This window comes from Polypterus senegalus, chromosome 2 (assembly GCF_016835505.1).
Source record: "Polypterus senegalus isolate Bchr_013 chromosome 2, ASM1683550v1, whole genome shotgun sequence".
NCBI classification, from domain to species: domain Eukaryota; kingdom Metazoa; phylum Chordata; class Cladistia; order Polypteriformes; family Polypteridae; genus Polypterus; species Polypterus senegalus.
Window position 1 is genome coordinate 213,985,962 of NC_053155.1, and position 22,708 is coordinate 214,008,669.

The window sequence follows — 22,708 nt, forward strand, 5'->3', positions numbered from 1 at the left end:
ACGCAAAAAGACCTGGATGTCCATGGAAGACAACAGTGGTTTATGATCGCAGAATCATTTCCATGGTGAAGAGAAACCCCTTCACAACAGCCAACCAAGTGAACAACACTCTCCATTGGGGTAGGCGCATCGATATCCAAGTCTACCATAAAGAGAAGACTGCATGAAAGTAAATACAGAGGTTGCACTGCAAGGTGTAAGCCACTCATAAGCCTCGAGAATAGAAAGGCTAGACTGGACTTTGTTAAAGAACATCTAAAAAAGCCAACATAGTTCTGGAAAAACATTCTTTGGACAGATGAAACCAAGATCAACTTCTACCAGAATGATGGCAAGAAAAAAGTATGAAGAAGGGGTGCTCATTAACCAAAGCATACCACATCATCTGTAAAACAAGGTGGAGGCAGTGTGATGGCTTGGGCGTGCAAAATTCATTGTGGTAATGTACAGAACAAAAATTAGAAAAAAGTTGTCTCTGTCCAAATATTTATGGACCTAACTGTATATATATATATATATTAAGGGGGAGCCACAGTGCCAAAAAACGTCAGACACAATAGTACTCCACACAATCTTGGGTACAATATAATGTGTTTTATTACAAATAAGTCACCTAATGTACAATAAAGACCAGCCACGATTGCAATCAGACCAAATGTCTCTCTTTTTTCTCTTTCTGCTCCTTCTTTGAGTGTTGCTTGCTGCCTCTGGACTCTGATTCTGACTCACCAAAGTGAGGCAGTGGGCTTCTTTTCAAGCTTGACATGGGAATCTTCTTGGAGGTACTATCGGGTCACATGGAAAGTTGGGAGGTCCTCCCAAGTCAGCACCCTCTACTGGCACCCAAGAACCCCAACATGGTTGCAGTTCTGGACTACAACTTCCAAGCACCCTTGTGGGTGCCCAAACTGTGATGCTACCAGAGGGCCACTGCCATCTGCTGTATGGGGGATGGAATTGTTCTTAGTCTCCCACTTCTGCTGGTCTTTCCATTACATTATTCCAGCGAGGCACAATGTAGTTTCTTCGTCTAGCCAGCCCACCCATCTGTCCTTTTGCTTCCTACTATCCTCCATCGCAGGGATGCCTGTTGTCCTTCTCGGACTTCCACTATATATACATACACATGGTACATAGCACATATCAGCCCTGTTTTAAACACAATGTTATTTTTGTTAAAGAGGATGTGGACCTTTAGAAAGTGCTATCTCTAACTAGAGACAAAGAAGTCATAATTATTTACATATTTAGGATGGAACCACCCAGCAAACGTTTGAATATGACAGTTCAAAAAACACACATACGACAGAATCAGCTTCACCGATTTCAGTCAAAATGAAAAGGCAAATCTCCCCCCTTGGGTCAAATCGCTCAGTCTCTCTCATTCTTGTCGTCTCTGGCACCACTTATCTCATATGCAGTACCTTTCATGTCCAGCAGAGGTCACTGACAATCCCCCCGGCCTCACTTTGGTGTTCTCGGCTCCACTTTGCTGTCATTCTCCTTTTTTCAAAGGACGTGCACCCCGAGTTAACACCTCAGCAGTCTCTTTCCTTGATTTTGGAGGTCAGTACTTTCATCCACCCTGTTAGAAGAAAGGATTTAAGTGTCTGCTTTATTACAAATCTAAACAGGAAAAGGCCTTAAGCTCTGGTAATGCTCAGTGACTATAAATCTGACACAGTTTTAACCTTAGAGAAAAATACCTTGAGGATCATGAAAGTGTGTCACCCACTCCTCTTCAGCGGTGCATGCCTGGGTTGTGTTTTTTTTTTTGCTTTGTCTAGGTTGCCAGGATTCATGACATTGCCCCTGCGCACCTCTGTGTAGGTGTTTGTACTGGATGTGTCTTTACCTACAAAGATGGTTTTGTTCTGTCTGGAACAAACAAAAATGTGTGGTAATTTAGGATAGAGTTCATTATGAATCACCCGGGTCAGCAGCAGGATGTTTTCAGATCAAAGCATTTGTCACTGCAGCTTTTCTTTCCTGTGTAAGGATGGTAATGTTGAAAGCGGTTAAGAGATCCCTCCAATTGTTCTGTTCATCCATTTTCTGAACGGGCTTATCTTTCCAGCCTGGGGGTGTGAGTCGTGGGGGTGCAGCAGGGATACTTGCTGAGTGGGAGCAGCGCAACACAAAGGATGGGAATCGGGGGCACAGCAAAGTGTTTCTAAAGGACAAGCGGGCACAGGTGGTATCCAGACACCCATGAGCACAAGAGGGGTGATGACCAAACATTTCAATACCTAAAGAGACAGCACATGCCACCCCATGTCTCACAGTCATTAGATTACAAAAATAAAAAATAAAAAGACAAGACTGCATTGCTACTCTATACAGAGGAAAGACAGACAAAGAGACTGAAGAATCTGGGCTACTCTGGTGTGACTCCAAACACAATAAGACACCATTATCGCCAGATAAATGGATAAGAAGGCAAAACAATGATACAGGGGCAGGGACAGCTCAAAATGACATAGCCAAGGGGACAGAATAGGCAGCAGCAGGTCCCCCCTGGGCCTTACTAAATACTTCCAGCTTGTCGACCAGATGCTAAATCATACACACTCCTTCGTTCCTCCTGCCTCTTGCTCCTCTTCCTCGCCAAGTGACCCCTCGCCTCAGCTCATCTAACTGAGAAGGTGAAGCCTTTAAAAGGTTAATGGTGGTGCCACTCCAATCCCTTCACCTTGTTAAACCCAAGAAGACTCCGTGAAACAGCATGGGTAGCAGTGGAAGCCTCAAGAATGGCAGCAGAATACTGGCACTGCCCCTAGTCAGCATAGCGTCCTGGCTGGGTAAAGGTACCCCTGCCTGGATGGGCACTGCCTCACATCTCTCCCATTGTTCCTCCTTCTTCTTGTCACAATGAAAACACAACATTTTTGGTCTGAACAAAGAACAATTCATGAACGCCTAGTCCAGGCTCTGGAATTTCTCAAGCGCACTGACCAAGTGAATCTAATAACAAGTTTAGGAAACCTCATATGAGGCAGGCGAAAAGCAGCATTGCTCGACACGATGTGGGGGGTGAAGTCTGAATAGTTGACAGGAATATCTTAAATGTCTTCATCAAATGTATGAAGCCAACACAACTTGATACTGTTGTATATATCTATCACACTGTTTCGTGATCCCATCACTTCTACTAGAAGAATCCCAGAAAGCGAGGGTCTGTCAGCACTCGGTGTACGCACACTGGACTGATCTGGATTCACCAAGGGAGTAGAGAATGGAATCAGGAGCTTTCAATGATCTGTAGAGACAGTCGAGGTCTAGTATAGATTTTCTGTGCAAGCCCTGATTGAGAAACGTCACTGATTTTGAGGTCTGCCTGACATTTGTGTCTTTAGAGGGACTGAATTGGATGAAACATGTGCTGCTTACACATAGCCCACCCCTTCTGCTGGTGGTCCTGGCAGCAGCGCAGCAATTTTAACTGGGTGGTGCATCTGCAATGTAGGTCTTATCGGGGGACAAAGCTGGTTGACTGTTTCATTACTTAACAGCCCACCAGCCACCCTTTGCTTCACGGGAGTCTCAAATTCCCCTAAATCCAAGATTGTTAATCGTTTGTCATTTCCTCATGCCGCTTGATGCTTCATGGGATACCCCAACCACCAGATCACCAATCGTGCGTCTAAGCTTCAATTTGTGGTTCAAAAATTACACATGACTTCATCTTCAATTGTGATATGACATTTGTAGGGGGTTCGAACATAAATCAAACATCTTCTAGGGGTATAGGGTATAGAATAGGTTGAGAGCCACTGCTGTGGGCACATTCACTAAGCCCCCTCATATGCTGTCCCTTGCACTTTGCTCTGTTCCTGGTACGATTCTCTTAACCCTTAAGTATTCCTCAAACACTAACATAAAAATCAAAAGTGGTCTTCCCAAGACTTTCTCGAATACTCATATAAGGGGATAGATATTTGAGGAATAAACCGTGAGACAATGATTGATTATATTTTTATATTACGTACGGTAAAGAACCACCAACAACAAGTCAAATCAAATTAGTAATATATAAAACAATTATTATAAAAGTAAAGTTGAATAAATAGGACACTGCAGCTGCATGAATAAAAGGTAAAGTACCACTTCCAGTTAACGGAAATAGCCCAGAAGTTGATAGAAATCTACGTTTTGTAGCTAATATTTGTATACACAATTTGGTTGACCTTAGTGACAGCATAATCAAGTTGTTGTGCTTACACATACACATACACAGGCAAATACACAGACATAATTCCAAAAATGGTATTTTCAGACTTGGGGAAATCTAAAACGTTGAGATTCATCAAAATCTTAAAAGGGAATTTTCGGAGGATTCCAATACTTTTCCTATGCCTCGTATACGAGAAAGTCAGAGAGGTCTAAAACGTCGAGATTCATTAAAATCTCGACATCAAATTTTTGAACGATTACAATACCTTCCTTATAATTCGTATACGAGAAAGTAAAAATATTGAAGCTTCACATTGCCTCACAGTGACAATCCCCTCTCCTGACGAAGCTGTCACATTGTTGTCAATCAGTGGTAGCCTACAGTGTGTTCATAATGTTTGAAATTATGGCCACATATTCCGTCTTTAGCACATCATATTTAAGTATTATTTTGTTGTTGAAAATTGCTGCACGCACAAACAGGTACACTTATTGCAGTCAGTTAATGAGAATGTGATTATCGCAAGATCAAAATGAGCACACCAAGCGTTTGTTTAGACTTTAGTGCATTTGTCAGATTAAAGCTTCGTAATCAACAAGAGGCTGGACGTGGCCGTCTCCAGATCACGGCTGCTGTGGCTTAGGTAAACCATCAGATATCCCAATTTCTGAAGCTCCGAAGCTTTGACTTTTTCTCCAAAACAATCATATTGGAGTCTCAAAAGCTCCATGCAGCTTTGTCTGCCCAACACAAATTATTAGTAGCAAATAAGCTATAGAATTAAATAAAATGATTCATTTACAGCAAAAATGGATCTCTAAAAGAAACCAGTCAGAGCCCTCCAGGAACTGAGTATGAAAGTTAGCTGATCGTGTCTTACATTTCCTTATAAAGGCTAAGGTGGTGAATCTGAGAAGGCCAGAGAATTAAAATGAAGGCAGAAGAGGCCATTTCTCTTAGCAGCAGTAACTGGATACTCACTGAGAAAGTGGCTGCAGCCCTCCAGGATCTGCGTTTGCCACTCTTGCTCCACGCCAACATTAACCAGGGTGGGATTCATACATTTTAAAATATATACTCACAGGGGCTGCCCATCCTGGATTCACATCCTGTGTCTGGTCACCGCATCAGTGATTTTTCTCAAGAGTGTTCTACCATTTTCTACATAACTTCTTTGTGGGTGCAGATTTTCCAGTCCATTAAACTTATTATTTCAACCTGACAGCCATGACTTAGCAAAACATGTCCATATATACTTAAGATAGACTGAGAAAAGTTAAAAGGATAAAAATTGTGTTTGACACCGGGATGCTGGGAGCCACTGTGCCGAGTCATCGGGCGGACGTTCACATTGGAGCAATCCTGGAAGTGCTGCTCCGGTTAATTGTGGTTGCATTTCCCAAGGTTAAACCTCCAGCCCTAGCATTTGTTTCTGATGTAGTATATGCATTTTTTATTGCACTGTAACCAGTCTCTGTGGTTAGAAGCTGTTCTGTGTGGTATGTATTACATAGTCGGTGCTGCTCATAAATATGGTTCTCCCCCCCATCTGCTGTTGACAGCAAGCTTATCAATGTCACCTCCTAATAAAAGCTGCAGTCAAAGCGATTCGGTTGGCTGGTTGGGGGGAAAATTACGTTTGTGTCATAAACTGGAATGCAGCAAGTGGTAAGCCTCTGTCATATGAGGCTGACCAGTCAGCTTGATGTTAGCCGCCTGTTTTCAAGTACTGATTGTTGAGTTCCAGCCCGGACAATCCCAGTGTCCATGTGGATTTTTCTGTTTTCCCCACACGCCAAAGACATGGATACTAGCTTAATGGGCGACAACAAAGAAGCACGATGTGAATGAGCGTGGTGGTATGCATTCATATACTCTACGGTAGACTGGCAGTCCTGTCATGTGCGGCTTTTGAAGGTAGGCCTAATTCTGATGAAGTGACCCTGTGGTGCTGGTCTAGATTACAGAAATGGATGCATTAATGGCAACTAGAAATGAGTGTCAGGTCAGGTCAGGTTGGGGAGCATGCACTTGTACAGCATGTTGCCATACCCACCGCATGACGAAACAGCTTGGAATCCCGGTTGACAACACCCCAGGCAGACACGTGGTCCAGTCCCACCCTCCGGAAATGACCCTCTATCTGCCGTAGCCAGGTGTTAGGTGGACATCAACAATGAGGATCTTGTGAGCTGGATCTCCCTCGGGGAATCATGCCACATGACCGTAGAGCCATAACTGACACTTCCTCACAATGCAGGCAATGTGCCTCACTCGAGACTGCATGAGCAACCGCTCATTCGAAACAAAGTCAAACCAGTGGTTCCCAAGTACAAGCAGTGTCTCTTCAGAGAAAAAGCCAAATCTTTGGTTGTTTAGGCTGGAAGGAGGCCATGAGCTGAGCTCTTCACTTCCCGTGCGTTAACTGCAGATAAATGTCTACTTGTGCTGTGCTGCTCAGATCTCTTAGACTACTCACTATACTGTACGACTTCAGCATAATGTACATGGAGGCTTGTACCACAGTCAAACAAAAATACTTTTCAGAGCTTTGGTCACTGCACCCATTTAGAAAGATTCTTTCATTTTTAAATAAACAGATGATGGGAAAACTCAACAGAAGGGAGGACTTCACTCCGTCTTTGACGCTTGTTTGTTTAGCTCATGCCATGACACACACAATGCAAGGCTAGGAGAACCACACATGCTAGGGGAGCCCTGGACACTTTTAGCCCATTATTACTTGTGAATCAGTGATTACAGCAAATTTGGATTTGCAGTGAAACTTAGGAACTTCTCTTCACAAAGAGTATCATGAAACAGGATGAATGGTGTTTAAAATACAGTGATGCCTTGGTTTGCAAGCATAATCCGTTTCAGAAACGTGCTTGTAATCCAAAGCACTCACATATCAAAGTGAATTTCCCCATAAGATATAATGGGCGCTCAGATGATTTGTTCCACAACCCCAAAATATTCATATAAAAATGATTAACAAAAAATATAAAGTAAAAATACATAAAACAAATTAACCTGCACTTTACCTTTGAAAAGAATCGTTATGCACACACACATGGTTAAAATGCTTTAGTATACACTTGTATGGATGTTGACTATACGAGTCAGGCATGCCGACTGAGACCAAGTATAGGAGACATTACCCACAATGCCGCAACGAAAGAGAGAGAGAGAAGAATCATCAACTCAGTTGTGATGATGTAATGCTCGGCAGACAAAGCGTACACTGTCATGCTTGGGTCACAAAGTTGCACAGGTTCACTCAGGGTTTTCAAGAGACAGAAACTTTATTCGAATACAGACGGAACAAACACAAGTCTCTTTCAGGAGTGATCCGGGTTCACAGTCAAATCGGCTGCCACAACTCTGTCTCTTGATCAAAAGAACACAAAATCCTCCTCCTCAAAGGGGCACAACCGGAACAGGAGATGTCTGGGGGAAGAGAGACAAGGCGGTGAGACACTAGGACAGCCATGGCGCGGTCTTTTACATGTTCAAAGCCCCGTGCGAGATGCAGATCATGTGGCACAGCAGCAAGCAGTAGGCTAGCAGCTGTTCCCACAAAGAGGAGATGAAAACCTGTGTTTGTTTCCCATTGTATCACTGTTTAAGAGGGGGTTTCAGAGGAGCGGCCACGTCCCCTTGGGGTTGTGTTCACCGTGTTCACAATACGTACTACTTGTATTGCAAGACCTCGCTTGTTAATCAAGTTAAAATTTATTTAAAAATTTTTGCTCGTCTTACAAAACACTTCCAGACCAAGATACTCGCAATCCAAGGTTTTAATGTATATAAAAACATTTTTCCCTCCTATATTTTCATGTAGCAGTGTCAACACAGGGACTATAATTCCCATCACACGAGAGGACTGTGCGGAGGTCTAATGCCATACCTACAGTACAGCGTTGATTTTCTCATCCACAAGAATTTCTTTGCCTCACTGGACCACAGCTTCGGTCTCAGACCTCATTTTTTTGTCTCACCGTGAGTTGTGTTTAGCCATGTTGCAGTTCCAAAAGATGCATTCTCTCCATTTATGTTCAACTGGATCATTTCCTGAGAGATCTACAGGTGTTCAGTGTTCCTTTCTTGCCACTCAAACAAAAGCCCACTTTAAGATAAGTTTCACTCATCACTACCGATTTTGTGATATGTTACGTAACCTATAGAGCGAGATTCAGGCCGTGTGACAGCAACGGCATGTTGTGTATGTGTTGGTCCAGCGTACAAAGAAGAATTTCATTACACATGTTACAATAAATTGGAAATGAATTGATGACACATTTTTCACCAAAGCAAAGCCTTATATTTCAGAAAAGTCAACTCTGTTGTCTACCCTTATGTCATTAAATAAGTTCACGATACCAATCAACTCTCACCATTTTCTACTTTCTCGCCATGTTGTTTAAGTCGTGATGAAACAGAATGAAGTGCAAGTTTCTTGTGTAGCACAAGTGGAGTCTCTTATTCTTGTGTTCAGAATTTGACAAAATGAGCACTGCCAAGGATGGCATTTTTAAGGGAGTAAAAATAATTTGAAAATTTTGACTGTTGTTGTTGGCAGACATTTATTCAAGTGCACTTTATGAAGAGGCAGTTCTAACTTTAAAGCTTTGATGCCAATAGAGTTGTGATCTATAGAAATTTCAAATCACCTTTGAATCCCTTTCTCACACTACTGAACATTGACACTGGTGTGGTCTCCTGTAATGCGCGGTCCTGCAGTGATGTTTGTGAACCCCCCCCACTGCAGAAGCTTTTAATGGTCCGGGGCGTGCTGTTGTTTATACGTTGAGAGCACATCACCTAAACAGCAATGTCAGTGTGCTTTAGTGCAATGGATCCCAAATCCTAAGAGCCCCTTGTCGCTGTGGGTTTTCATTCCAACTGATTTTGCGATCAGTTTATTATTATTTAGTAGATCAAATTATTCTTAATTTTAATTAATCTCATTGTTTGTGGATCTGCTTTTTTTTTTTAATTCCCTGTACTCTATAAAATTCTGAAACACTTTTATTTTTCTGAAATTGAAATTCCTTGTTTTATTTGCTATTTTCCTTTTAATTCACCATTTTCTCCCACAAGTGTACCCAAATGATGGCAGCACTCAACACTGAAGGGGAGTGATGACCTCAGTGCCACACTCATCAGTAAGGGATGTTTCTTAATAAGCAGATACAAGAAAATGGCAATGAAGGAGTTTCTCCCTTTTAGCGTTCAGTGTTGTTTGCCCCTCAGTCTGTGCTGCTCAATGCTAATCATCAGCTTTTAGATACAATAAGGGAACAAGCCCAACATATAAAAGTAATTGAAAAAGAAACATACAAATTCAAGGCAGAGACCACACAAATCTAAGGATTTCTTAGAATTATACATTGAGACCAAATAAGTAAGAATGATGCATTCATTGTGAAATTGGTTGGAATAAAACCTGCAGTCAACAGGGTCCCTCAGGACTGAACTCGAAAATGTGGAAGAATAATTTTAGGGTAACATGGCATTGATCTTACAGAAATAGCATAAAGGGTTAATAAATGTCAGAAACCTTTGCAGGCAAATCAGGGAATCAGATAAAAGTTAAGTGAACAACAAAATGTACTGAGAGATGATTAGGAGATGACTAAGAAGTATGCTGATGTCCTGTGAACAACCAAATTGGTCAGTTACACCAAAATGAAGAAGAACCAGAATACTGTATAACATAATGCCCTTTTATTTTATATAAATCATTTGGGTGTAGACCAACGAACCAACCAGAGTAAATGTATGTATTGATTGACAAAGTTATGTAAATGGGGTTCCTTACAGAAAAGACATACACTTTTAATGATGATGCCATAGAAGACTGCTGCCTGTTCAAGCATTAGCTAAACCATAGTAAATGATACAGAAGGACAAGCTTTTCTCCTGCCTGATTGCTGATTTGTCCTGTTAGAGGATAAGTTTCTTTTTTGATTAAGATATTGATTTCTACCACAAAATTTCCTGCTAGAGTAACACTTAATGATATAACAAAGTGTCTCCTCGTCATCGTCATGGATGGGCTTCCCCCATCAGCCACACTGTCCTTACAACCGAAGTCACAACAACAAGAACTGATTACGTTTGAAGTGTTCATTGTCTCTCACATATATAACACCTGTCTGTGGCAATCTGCAGTTTGTGTTTTTTATTTTTACCTCTTTATGTCTTTTCAGTTCTTTTGTCACTGTCATAATGTATGGCCACTTGAACATTCAGCCATACGCAGAGCAGATGTTCAGCTTCACTCCAGCCCTGACAGTTAAGCTCTCCCAATTAGAGAAACCTGACGTTACAGAAGGAGTGTGGATGTCTGCCATTGTCGTTGTAACAGAGGACCAAAGTGGCACTGGAAAAACCTGGTCAAAAGAGGCCAAGTGCATTTACAAAATAAATGAATTAAAAAGCCAGATTATGAAAAATAATGACATGAAGAGTTGAAACATCCTAAACTGCAAAACAAAGTGTTTACTAGCAATGTCAAAAAATAAGCAGTAATAATAATACTGAGTGCCAGAATCACACACGTGGCCTCAGGTCACAGCGAGTGTGGCCGTAGCACGTGGACAGGACTGTTCTTGAGGGCCTCACATATAACTGAGCACACATGTTGGTGAGAACACACACCTGGGAGCATTTCTGCTTTACAAGTTGCCAAAAGAATTTGAAATGAGTGCAGCGCTTTAGCTAATCCTGTGCTGCACTGCAGGGCTTCCCAAGGCCTTGCATTTTATAGCAGAATAGTATGATTTTCCATAACCTGTAGCAAATATTTCCTTTAGATATTTACCAGGCGAGATGTTCTCTTATTGCTACGTGAAATGTAGGAATCCCAAATGCTCTATGGGTAGGCACGGGGGAGATAATAAAATGAATCAGGTTTTGATGCAGCATTTTACTTTACTTTTTTTCCTATTTGAAAATATAGTAGGAACACATGTGTGATCCTCATGTATATCCACATACATATTCTACACACACACACACACAATATTAAACATTAAACTACGATTGTTGTGGAAGACATCGGGCGCCACAGAGCCCCAAACCTCAGACACAATGGACACACACATATTCACGGGTTTAAATAAAGGTTTTTTTGTTCTTCCCAAACACCTTTCTCAACAAGATAATCACAATCAACGATGACTCCTCTTTTTCCCGACTCCGACTTAACTTGAGTGAGTTTGAGGGGCTCCTTTTATCTTGGACCTGTGAGTACTTCTGGTGCCCGGGCACAGCCAGATTGAAGTACTTCCAGGTCAATCGAAAGTTCCCTAAATAATCAGAAAGCGTAACTCCCAGTATCGCCCTCTGGAGGCACCCAAGGACCCCAGCAGCGTTGCCTTCACGGCACTGCAAATCCCATGATGCCTATGGGACTGGGTCCTAAAGCTCAGGGATGCTGCCATGTAGCAGTTTGAGGAGGCATATATTTCTGAGAATGAGCCTCCTTCCATTGTTCAGTCATACTGGCCTCCCAGATGGTTAAGGGAATGGCATCGATCCCAGCTGGGATGCCCGTCCATACATGGGTTCCTTCACACTGTCTAGTCAAAAAGAAACTACAGGGCTCATGTCATAAAGTGTGCACAGGGTCCGTGGCAGATTAACACAGCAGGTGCAGTCAGTTTTTAAAACCATGTGACTTGGACATGGTGAGAGTGGGTAAGAGCAGAAATCAGCTGTGGAGACTTTAGAGAAGGAATGACCCGATAAGGCATTCATGTGCGGAAAACTGACCAGCTCAGCTTCCCTCATAGCCGTTTAGTGCTCCGGCACCCAGACTGAGTATAAAAAAGGTTTGAGACAGGAATGGAGAATAAGGTGGTGTGTGAGGGGGGTGTGGTGGACGAGGCAGAATCGACTTGGCTGCTCATGGCTTTTAAGAAGTCCAACCGAGTGCTGTGGACACTCCAAAAGGGCTGCAAGCTCATCTACTGAGCTGTGGCGAGGGTGGTGGAAGATCGGCCGGGTGCCCTGGAGAACACGGCTGTGTTGGCTGTGCAGCTCCAATACATTTGTGGGATCAGGATGCAGTGAGCTGGGCCATGGGAGGAGAAAAGGGCAGCGGCACCTTGGGAGCTGCAGGCAGTCACAGCCCGGGTCTGCATGGAGGACCATGGGACGTGACAGGCTGCGTAGTTGAGAACTGCCAAAGTCCAGATGAGGACAGGAAGTTCTGGGAAGAAAGAACAAAGCAAGGTGTTATATCTGCACTGTTTTGGAGTTTAAAACTATTAATCTGTTTTTGATCCAATCACTTGAGCACATTTATAAAGGATTATACAGGGGTATAGCCAGGAGGGGGTTCAGACAGGTTTGTTCAACTTACCCCAAACTGTTAGCCAGTCAAAAAACAAACTTTGTAGGAACATAGTGTTCGTAAAATACACTTTCATGTTTTATTAAAATTATAACGCATACAAACAACAGCATGAATCAGCTTTTTCACTAATGATGGGCATCTGGATTGGCAAGAGCATTTAAAATGTCACCTGTGCCAAATAAATAAAGTAATTATGAAAGTAATCACATGAAAAAGAGCAACAATATAAATAAATGAATCATTAAATTTTGACAAACTGCAACAATGTATGTAAAAGATTGATGGATTGATAAGATAAGAGACCTTTTGAAATAAATAACAAGCTATTTTGAAAAGTGCTGCCTGGAAAACTGCCACTATGAAATATAAATAACCTTTAAAAATAAGGTAACTTTAAAAGAAATCCTGCAAAAGTCTAATGAACAGTACATTACTGAAACATTTCATAATATCTAGTTGTATTAGTATTTAGCATTGTCAAATATTGTGTGGTATTTTAGAGTTGTTTTACTAAATTTATTCATTTATGTAGTTCAGTTAAAAACAAAAACATTGGCTGCATGTTGCTTAGAAATTAACGTTAATTTGATGCTGGTTTCAGAGTTAGAATGAGAGGAAAAGTGGTGCAATGAATAATAAATGGCGCTGTTTAACTAGATCTATCTTGTATCTCAGTTTATTTGAACCATAAGGCCGGAAAAACAAGGAAATACGGAACATTTATTGAAAATGACAAAATAGTAAGCTAATTTAAAATAAAAAAATGGTTTTTTTTTTGGAAAAAAGACCCACCTCATAAGAGAGGCTGGCTACATCCCTGTAATAATAATAATACATGACCCTTATATAGCGCCTTTTAAACTACTCAAAGAAGGAAGGGAGCCAATTCAACTGCCACCAATGTGCAGCACCCACCTGTATGATGCGACGGCAGCCATTAGTGCACCAGTGCAGCTGTTAGGTGGTGAAGTGGTGAGAGAGACAGCCTATCAGAGACTAGGGATGACAAGGGGGCAAGAACAGACAAAGTCAGAGTGGGCAATTTAGCCTGGAAATCGGGAAACACTTGACTCTTTATGAAGGATGACCACAGACAGTCAGGACCTCGATTTTATGTCTCCTCCAAACGAAGGCACCATATTTACACCACAGTGTCCCCACCACTGAACAGGGGCATTGGGATCCACGCTTAGAGCACAGAGTAAGCACCTTCTGCTGGCCTCACCAACACCTCTTCCAGCAGCAAAACAAGATGGTTTCCAAACACAGTAATGGCTGGGCCCAACATATGTTTAGCTACAAATGGATAACCTCTCCTGAAATGCAGGTGGCATGGCTGCTGACAATAAAACTGCACAGCACTTTAAACACTGATTGTCTTTATTTTTTAATAAACACACTATGCACATTTGTACCATCAACTGCTGTTGTGTCCTCATTGCTCCAGTCCAGCTCAGTCTATGACTATCAATGTCCAGGTTCAAGAAGGAGAGTATGCCAGCTGCGCCCAATCTGGGCATCACAGTGTATGGGACAGGAGAAGAAAGGAGGATGAGCAAGAAGCATTTAGTCGAGCTCCTTACAAATCTTACTATTGAGGAAGCTCCAAGACTTATAACATGGCTTCTTCTATACTGTGGCAGGGGGAGACATTCTGTTTGTTAGGAAGGGCAGCAGATTTGAAAAGCAGGAACTTTTCTCAGTCACGTTATTAATTATGGTGTCTTACAAGGTTTAGGAGTGAGGCAGAAGATTTACATTGAAATAGAGAAGATCAAATTCTTCTTACATATATACTGCACTGGGAATGACTAAACAGTGTGAAACACAGCACCTCTGTAAGGCAGAAGGCAGCGTGTGGTCAGCTGGCGATTTCAGACACTTTGGATAAATATATAAGCACGTTGTGTTGTTATTTCTCATGAAGTTTCCTAGAAACTTAAATCAATTACTAAAAACCACCAAAGCTCAGATCAGAATATGCACACCTCTACCCCAAGCTATGGGAGCAGCGTTACTTATTAACTGATAGATGAAAGTTGATTTTTTAAAATGATGACAATGAAAGAATTGAGCAAATAAAAAACACTGCACGTTTGTAAAAATAACTTGCAATGAAAGCAGCGAGATCTATGAAGACACTGTGTATAGCAATATGTTACAAAGGGGCCAGGCTTGTAATGTCAAAGGCCAACTAGTACAGAAGATAAGGAGACGAACTTGAAATTCAGCCATGACTTGGAAAATGTAATGTGAAGGTTCAGGAACTGTAGGGTGATAGACAATACCAGTTAAAAAAAAAAAAAAAGAAAAGACAAAGGAAAAATAGCAATTACAATAAGCATCCATGCAATTTATGTGCATAGCATTTACAAAAGTGACATATTATGAAAGAAAGGCTTAAGGATTATTTTACATACTGTGGCAACTGCATTTATTTTGCTCCCAAATGTTTGTGCTGCTTTTTGAGAGGTTTCTGGATGAGCAGAGTGAACGATCACTGCCAGAACAAATAAACCATGGGTGCTCAGTTGGTATATTGCCTGTTGGGTGAAGGAGAACACAATGCTTCTTCAGCTTCTGAAATACAGGAAAAAAAATTCAAGTAAGGTTTTCACCATGCCATGCTAGTTATAATGCCAGGCTCAAAGCTGGTACACATATGACACAAGATGGGACCTAACAGAGGAAGTGAAACCTGCAAATCAACATGACAAAGTAAGAAGAAGGAGAGCCTGACTGGGGACAGGAAGTGCCGCCAATGTACTGTGAGCCAGAAAGGGTAGCACCCTGGCCAGAAGAGTCCATGAGGACACTAGTGAGCCGGCGTCCCAGCAGAGCTCTATGTCACAGTCATGAAGTGGTGATGAGAGTTTTGAATGTTCCTACAGATATTCATGGTTCAGTAACAGGCAGACTCACACAATTACATATTACATCTGATTATCATATCCCAAATGTCATTATTACTCCTCTAAAAGAAATTATCTCTAATCACTACTTAATAATGTTTGATTTTTTATGCTTTTGCCTATAATATAAATTAAAGTTTAAACAAAGCAACTTACCTTGACATGTGCCCACCACCTGAGTCACTTAACTATAGAAGAGGAAACCATACCTTTACCTTTCAAAAATGAAAACTACCACGTTCCTTTTGCATGAGTTACAGGCTACTCAAACCACTGCATTTGTAACTTTTACTTACTTCAAAATGTTGCACTAAAAAATAGAAGTACAACCACTTCACCCCTGTGATTACATCCTGACTTGAAAATCGCCCTTCTAAAATATAGCGCTAAAGCTTTACATGGTTTAACTTACTTAACAAAACTTACCGATGTATAAATCTCAGAGTCTATGTTATTGTTCTCCCCAAAAACAGATAAATAATGCTGCTGCAAGAGACTTGACTGTGCCTCCAGTGGCAAAGCCACAAAGGGCTATTCTGTGTACCCTGCTGCAGTACTTGGTGCCAACGCCATATTGTCATGCTAACACTCCTGTTGATGCAAACTGACAGCAGTGATCTTGGAGGTCCTTAAGATCCTTATACCTTTCAGTATGCACTTCCAATACTGCGCATTTTCCAACGAGGGGCCGGGCAGCCAACTAGCCTAGGTAACTTGCACTGTCCATTATAACTGAGCGTTGGGTCTCTAGAGGCTTGTCTTCTCCAAGAATGTTCTAAACTGGAGTTTTGGTTTTTCTCTCTTTTGCTCGGGCCATAGCGCACTTACAGTATAACGGTAATGGGCACAATATATTCATGACTTGTTTACGTGAACTATTCAGATTCATTTTGTTTTACTTTGTGCTCACATACTGTAAGTGTATGTGGTTTAATAATTTCCTTTAAGTGCTTCATAGCAGTAAATATAAAAATGTAAAAGACCCAGAACAAATTAGACCAACCATCAGCTGAGCAGGTAAGCAGTTTGCTTTCTCATGAATAGAGAAGATTAATTTAAACAAATTGTTAGTTCCATTATATTATCTTTACCTCTATTTGATTAACAATCATTATGGCCTAATCAGTAGTTCTAACGAGGGTACACTATGCTGAAGTAATAGGTCTTCAGCCCAGATATAAATGGTAAGACCGACGACACATTCCCATTGGACTACAGGCAGTGTCATCTGAAATAAAAGGCCCGTCTCGTTTCATCAATGAATATGCCCTAGGCTTAATCAATCTATAACTTGCTACGTGCTCAATGCTACGTAAAGGGAGCCAAGGTTATTTACTTTATAATATATACATGTATGTTTGTTTATTTTTTTTTTAAATGGAAGTTTGGTGATAGGCATAAAAATTTGCTGTCAAGTTAAGTTCAGATTCTGATTTTAGAATGTGGGTCTGTGGAAATACCATTTTTTTTCCATGTCTTAAAATTACAATTTCCACCAGAAAATTGTGTTTTTTTGGGTTGTGTAGGATTCCTGAATGACTACATCCTAGCAAAGACAGAACATTTCAGAATAAGTGGTTTCTGGGATGTTTACCCTGAATGCCAAGACCACAATAATCTCTGAAAAAACTGACCTATTTTTATTGAACAAATTGCATCGTGTTTGTCTTGTTACAGGCTTCTGGTCAATTGTTTTTGATCCAGTACTTATTTCCATACCCTACAAAAACAATTCGACCTATTTCCAAAGAAAACTGCTATAGAAATTGTTTATTTTAACCACAGTTCTTGCAGTCTGCTGTGATCTGTCATGGGGCCAGACCTATTGATTTGCAATTTTTTAATAAGTAGTTTTAGAGATGCATCATTTCTTTATGACCACTAGGAGATGTCATGGAGTCCCAGACCCCAAGCACAATTATTTTTTATTTTTAATCTTCATTCCCACATGTTTTACTGAAAGAAAATACCCCCACTTATTTTTTTTCCTCAAAATCCAAATAATCGTAATTCGGTTCACTCCTCTCAAGCAAGATTTGTTGTGCACTTGATTCAATTTCCTGTTCATTTTAGTCTACATTTATTCGTGTACATAACAGATTTTTTGTAAGCTAATGTACTTGGCTGTATTGTATATTATTGTACATGTATTGTAAAATCTTCAGTTGAGCCATTTCCTGCAGTATCCCTAAAGGGTAATTTATATGGAAGTGCTGTATTAATTATTCCATATCTATTTTACACAGCCTTTTTCAGTATGCAACCCCTTACAGGCAAAAAACAAAAGTGAGATGCCATTTTGATAACAAAAATACTTATAGGGACCTCATTACAGTACCCTGTTGTTTTAGAGGGTCATTACTGTCACATACACTCACCTAAAGGATTATTAGGAACACCTGTTCAATTTTTCATTAATGCAATTATCTAATCAACCAATCACATGGCAGTTGCTTCAATGCATTTAGGGGTGTGGTCCTGGTCAAGACAATCTCCTGAACTCCAAACTGAATGTCAGAATGGGAAAGAAAGGTGATTTAAGCAATTTTGAGCGTGGCATGGTTGTTGGTGCCAGACGGGCCAGTCTGAGTATTTCACAATCTGCTCAGTTACTGGGATTTTCACGCACAACCATTTCTAGGGTTTACAAAGAATGGTGTGAAAAGGGAAAAACATCCAGTATGCGGCAGTCCTGTGGGCGAAAATGTCTTGTTGATGCTAGAGGTCAGAGGAGAATGGGCCGACTGATTCAAGCTGATAGAAGAGCAACTTTGACTGAAATAACCACTTGTTACAACCGAGGCATGCAGCAAAGCATTTGTGAAGCCACAACACGCACAACCTTGAAGCGGATGGGCTACAACAGCAGAAGACCCCACCGGGTACCACTCATCTCCACTACAAATAGGAAAAAGAGGCTACAATTTGCACGAGCTCACCAAAATTGGACAGCTGAAGACTGGAAAAATGCTGCCTGGTCTGATGAGTCTCGATTTCTGTTGAGACATTCAGATGGTAGAGTCAGAATTTGGAGTAAACAGAATGAGAACATGGATCCATCATGCCTTGTTACCACTGTGCAGGCTGCTGGTGGTGGTGTAATGGTGTGGGGGATGTTTTCTTGGCACACTTTAGGCCCCTTAGTGCCAATTGGGCATCGTTTAAATGCCACGGGCTACCTGAGCATTGTTTCTGACCATGTCCATCCCTTCATGACCGCCATGTACCCATCCTCTGATGGCTACTTCCAGCAGGATAATGCGCCATGTCACAAAGCTTGAATCATTTCAAATTGGTTTCTTGAACATGACAATGAGTTCACTGTACTAAAATGGCCCCCACAGTCACCAGATCTCAACCCAATAGAGCATCTTTGGGATGTGGTGGAACGGGAGCTTCATGCCCTGGATGTGCATCCCACAAATCTCCATCAACTGCAAGATGCTATCCTATCAATATGGGCCAACATTTCTAAAGAATGCTTTCAGCACTTTGTTGAATCAATGCCACATAGAATTGAGGCAGTTCTGAAGGCGAAAGGGGGTCAAACACTGTATTAGTATGGTGTTCCTAATAATCCTTTAGGTGAGTGTATAGAGTACATTAAAACTGTCACCTGCTCATGCTAATCAACTTACAACACATCAGTCCCTCTCCAGTGCCATGACAAGTGAGTATAACTGCCTTACCTTAAAACTTCGGTCTTCCTTTTGTTAAAAACTCTCTGAGCAGAGATTACAATATTCTGCAACACGGAAAATACTGTAGATTAGAAAAGACAGCATTCATATTAACGAACATAGAATGACATTCTTCTCAGGAATGCATATGTTGAGCATTAGTATTATTTAAGCAGTAGGTGATATTATCTTATTTATTGTGCGATATGCAATGAGGCACAGCATCTTAGCTCATGTAATCCACACATTGCAATTGACATTATGTGTCCCAACCAATGGAATTAACATCTGTGAGTAGTAACATATTTGACCAATTGTGGACAACGCTGTTTGATAGTCTAATGGCAGATTCATTTTGACTACACATTACTGTATCCTCAGTACTTCTTTCACTTGATAGTTCAATATATGATGGTTAAAGTACCAAAATGTTTCCAATAAAAGTCTGCTTGGCCTTGTGTCTGAACTCAATTTTTGTTTCCTTTGGGTATAAAAAGCTATGAAGAGCTATTACAAGTTACCTTTAGAGTCATAAAGAATGCGATTATGTCACTGATGTGAGTTGTTCCATTCACATAAGGTGTTGTAACTATTCCAAGTGCTACAGTAGGTATCAGCTAAAACAATATTTTATAATTACCTACATGTATTATCAAGTGAGCATACCAACCAAATGAAAGCATTTACAGCGTTAAATTATATATAATTACTTCAGCAGAATACATAAAACTATGAAAAACAAATCCTTTGCTTCTATCTTTTAATGTATTTTAAGTGAGGGCCTTTTCACTACATTAGTGAAGCCAGCAATTTGACAAATGAAAGAACAAGCACATGTAGTCAATTAGTGAGGCACTAAAGCACTAATTAAAGCTTGCAGCTAAAGAGATTCCATGTAAATATTTTTCACATAGACATCACATTCTGAAGTCAAAGCAAGAAAGTACACAGAAACTCATGTTGGATCTCCAGACACTGGAAGCATCACAGAACGTACTACAATGTGGCTCAGTTCAGGTAGTAAAAGGCACAAAAGTAAGGCATACAAATTCCAAACTCTGCAGAAATGTTTATTTACAACCATATTGTGCAGGTTTAGTGTAACTGGACAAGTAGTCTACTTTAAAGTACATATCAAACACAATTTAAGTACAACATTTGAAATGGATTTCATTTAAAACTTTAATATAACATTTTTTGACTAAACCTTTGAAGAACAGACCATTAAGTTATGCATAAAATAGGAAGATAAAGCTCACCTGGTTTTAAATGCAATTTAAAGTATAAAGTTACAGACTTCTTACTGATAAAACAAAAATAAATCATTGTCATTGCCATGCATTGGGTGGAACCGTTGCTTCATGGATGTGATGTTCTGGGTTTAATATCACGCATTATGGAAGTCACACTCGTCTGTGAGACTTTTCGTCCATTCCTCCATATCTCCAACGGCGTGCAGGTTAGGTTAACTGGAGATCCAAACTGGCACTTTGTGTAAGTGTGGCGGAGTGTATGAGCTGTGTTTGACTAGTGCCCTGTCCACGGGTGATTCCCACCTCAAGCCTAGTGCTGCAAGGGAAGGCAATAGCCCCTTGTAACCCTCAGTTGGATCAGGCAGGTTTGAGAATGTTATGCTATTACTGCACAGTCAACACAATTACAGGATGCACAGCAGAACAGCAGCACAGACATTTGTATTATTTACTGTTACAGCTTCCTCATAGTTAAAAATGATATGCTGCACAAGAAGCAAATTAAAACTTTGGATAGGTTGTAGCCAGTAGGCATGTAGGGTATGAAACTAAGGGGCACTGCTTCTCTGACACTGGATATGTGAGAACGAATTACAATATATATGTGACAGTATCACTACCACTAGTGCTATGTGCTTGTCATCAGAGTCCAACATTATTAATCATTAGCTAGTCCTTTGTACTTGTGCTTACTTCCATTCCCAAGAAGTGAAAAATACATTACGTCTTACCACACACACACTAGTCTGCTTCACATCCTTTAAGTAGAGACTAGACAGACAGACAGATCCTTTACTGATCCCAATGTAAAACTGTACAGTGGAACCTCGGTCCATGAACATCTCGGTACATGTACAACTCAGTTTACGACCAAAAAGTTTGCCAAACTTTTGCCTCGGTTCACGACCACACACTCGGTATATGAACAAGCCAGTTTCCCTTTTGGTTTGTGCGCACTGATGATTTCCGCACGTGTTGCATTGATCTCGGTCAGATGTGCGTGCGTGCTTTCGCTGTGAACTCTTTGTGCTCTATTTTATTTCCCTTCCAGTTCGTACACGCCGATTACTGTATTTAAGCAGAGCCGCTCCCTGTTCATTGTTCTCAGTCAGACGTGCGTGCTTTACCTGTGATCTCTTTGTGCACTACAGTATTTCTGTGCTTTTGACCATTCTAAAGCAGAAAGAATCTATTAAAGCAGCTGATGTTGCAAAAGGAGCAGCGTTAACCAGGCAGAGACCTCAAGTGCTGGAAGAGGTGGAAAAATTGTTTACCAGTTTACTCAATTACCAATTTGAGAACCCTCGTGCTTTCAAGCAGCACAATGTAAACAAAGCCAGACTGCCAGTGATGTGGAGGGCAAACACGAAGGGTTGGGTCACAAGGACTTTGTTTTTGGAATGGCTGCATGAAGCTTTTGCTCCCACCAGCTAAACAGCTAAAATCACCAGAAACCCAAAGAAATCACACGAGAGAAAACACCTGAAGGAAAACATCCTTCCATCGCGGAGCCAGACTCTCCCTCAAAACTGTAACCTCCTCTTCACCCAGTTCCTCCTCACTTCATGCCAGAACTTGACTCATGCAAGGTTAGTTTTCTTGGTGGTTTGTTAGTTTTTGTATTACGGATTTTTCAAATGTTCATTTTTCGGTTCATAGCGTGAATTGTTGCGGTGTTACTTTTCACTTTTTCAAATGTTCATTTTTTTCCCGTGCTTAAAACTAAAAAAAAGTGTTTATACAGCGATCAGTTGCAAGGCTATAGCGCAAACTGCTGCAATGTTACAGTGAGAGAGAGCGTGCTGCTGAGAGAGAGAGAAAGAGAGGGTGCATGCTGCTGATAGAGAGAGAGAGAGGGCGCGTGCTGCTGAGAGAGAGAGAGAGAGAGAGAGAGAGAGAGAGAGGGTGCGTGCTGCTGAGAGAGAGCGAGCCTGCGCGTGCAGCTGAGCAGGGAGCCTGGGTGTTTGTGTCAGTGTTATTCAATGTTTTTACATTAGTTTACTATTACACTGTGCATTCTATGGTGTAATTAACTATATTTGTGCTTAATCTTTACATATTTACATACAGTTTGTACAGTCTGGAATGGATTAATTGTATTTACATACAATCCTATGGGTGAAACTGATTCAGTTTACGACCAGAGGTTTGGAACGAATTACGGTCGTGAACCGAGGTTCCACTGTATTGTTAAAGATGCTGACAAACAATAACTACACAGAATACACTTAAGGTACAGTAAGTGGCCATCTATGGTAGCAAGTCCCTGTGGACTTTCTCCAAGTAATTGATACAAAAAAATAGGAAGCCAAAGGCACATT

At 41.0% G+C, this 22,708-nt stretch overlaps 1 long non-coding RNA gene across 2 annotated transcripts; it reads right to left on the reverse strand.

Moving 5' to 3' along the window:
• Nucleotides 1–585: 585 nt before the first annotated feature.
• Nucleotides 586–17,407, reverse strand: LOC120523719. 2 transcript variants are annotated; one of them, XR_005632684.1, is made up of 4 exons: nucleotides 14,963–17,407; nucleotides 1,707–1,878; nucleotides 1,425–1,585; nucleotides 586–1,149 (listed from the first exon to the last, which is right to left on the reverse strand). It is a non-coding gene; the product is annotated as an uncharacterized LOC120523719 (long non-coding RNA). The 2 variants fall into 2 exon arrangements; XR_005632683.1 differs by having other exon boundaries at nucleotides 586–1,585.
• Nucleotides 17,408–22,708: the final 5,301 nt, after the last annotated feature.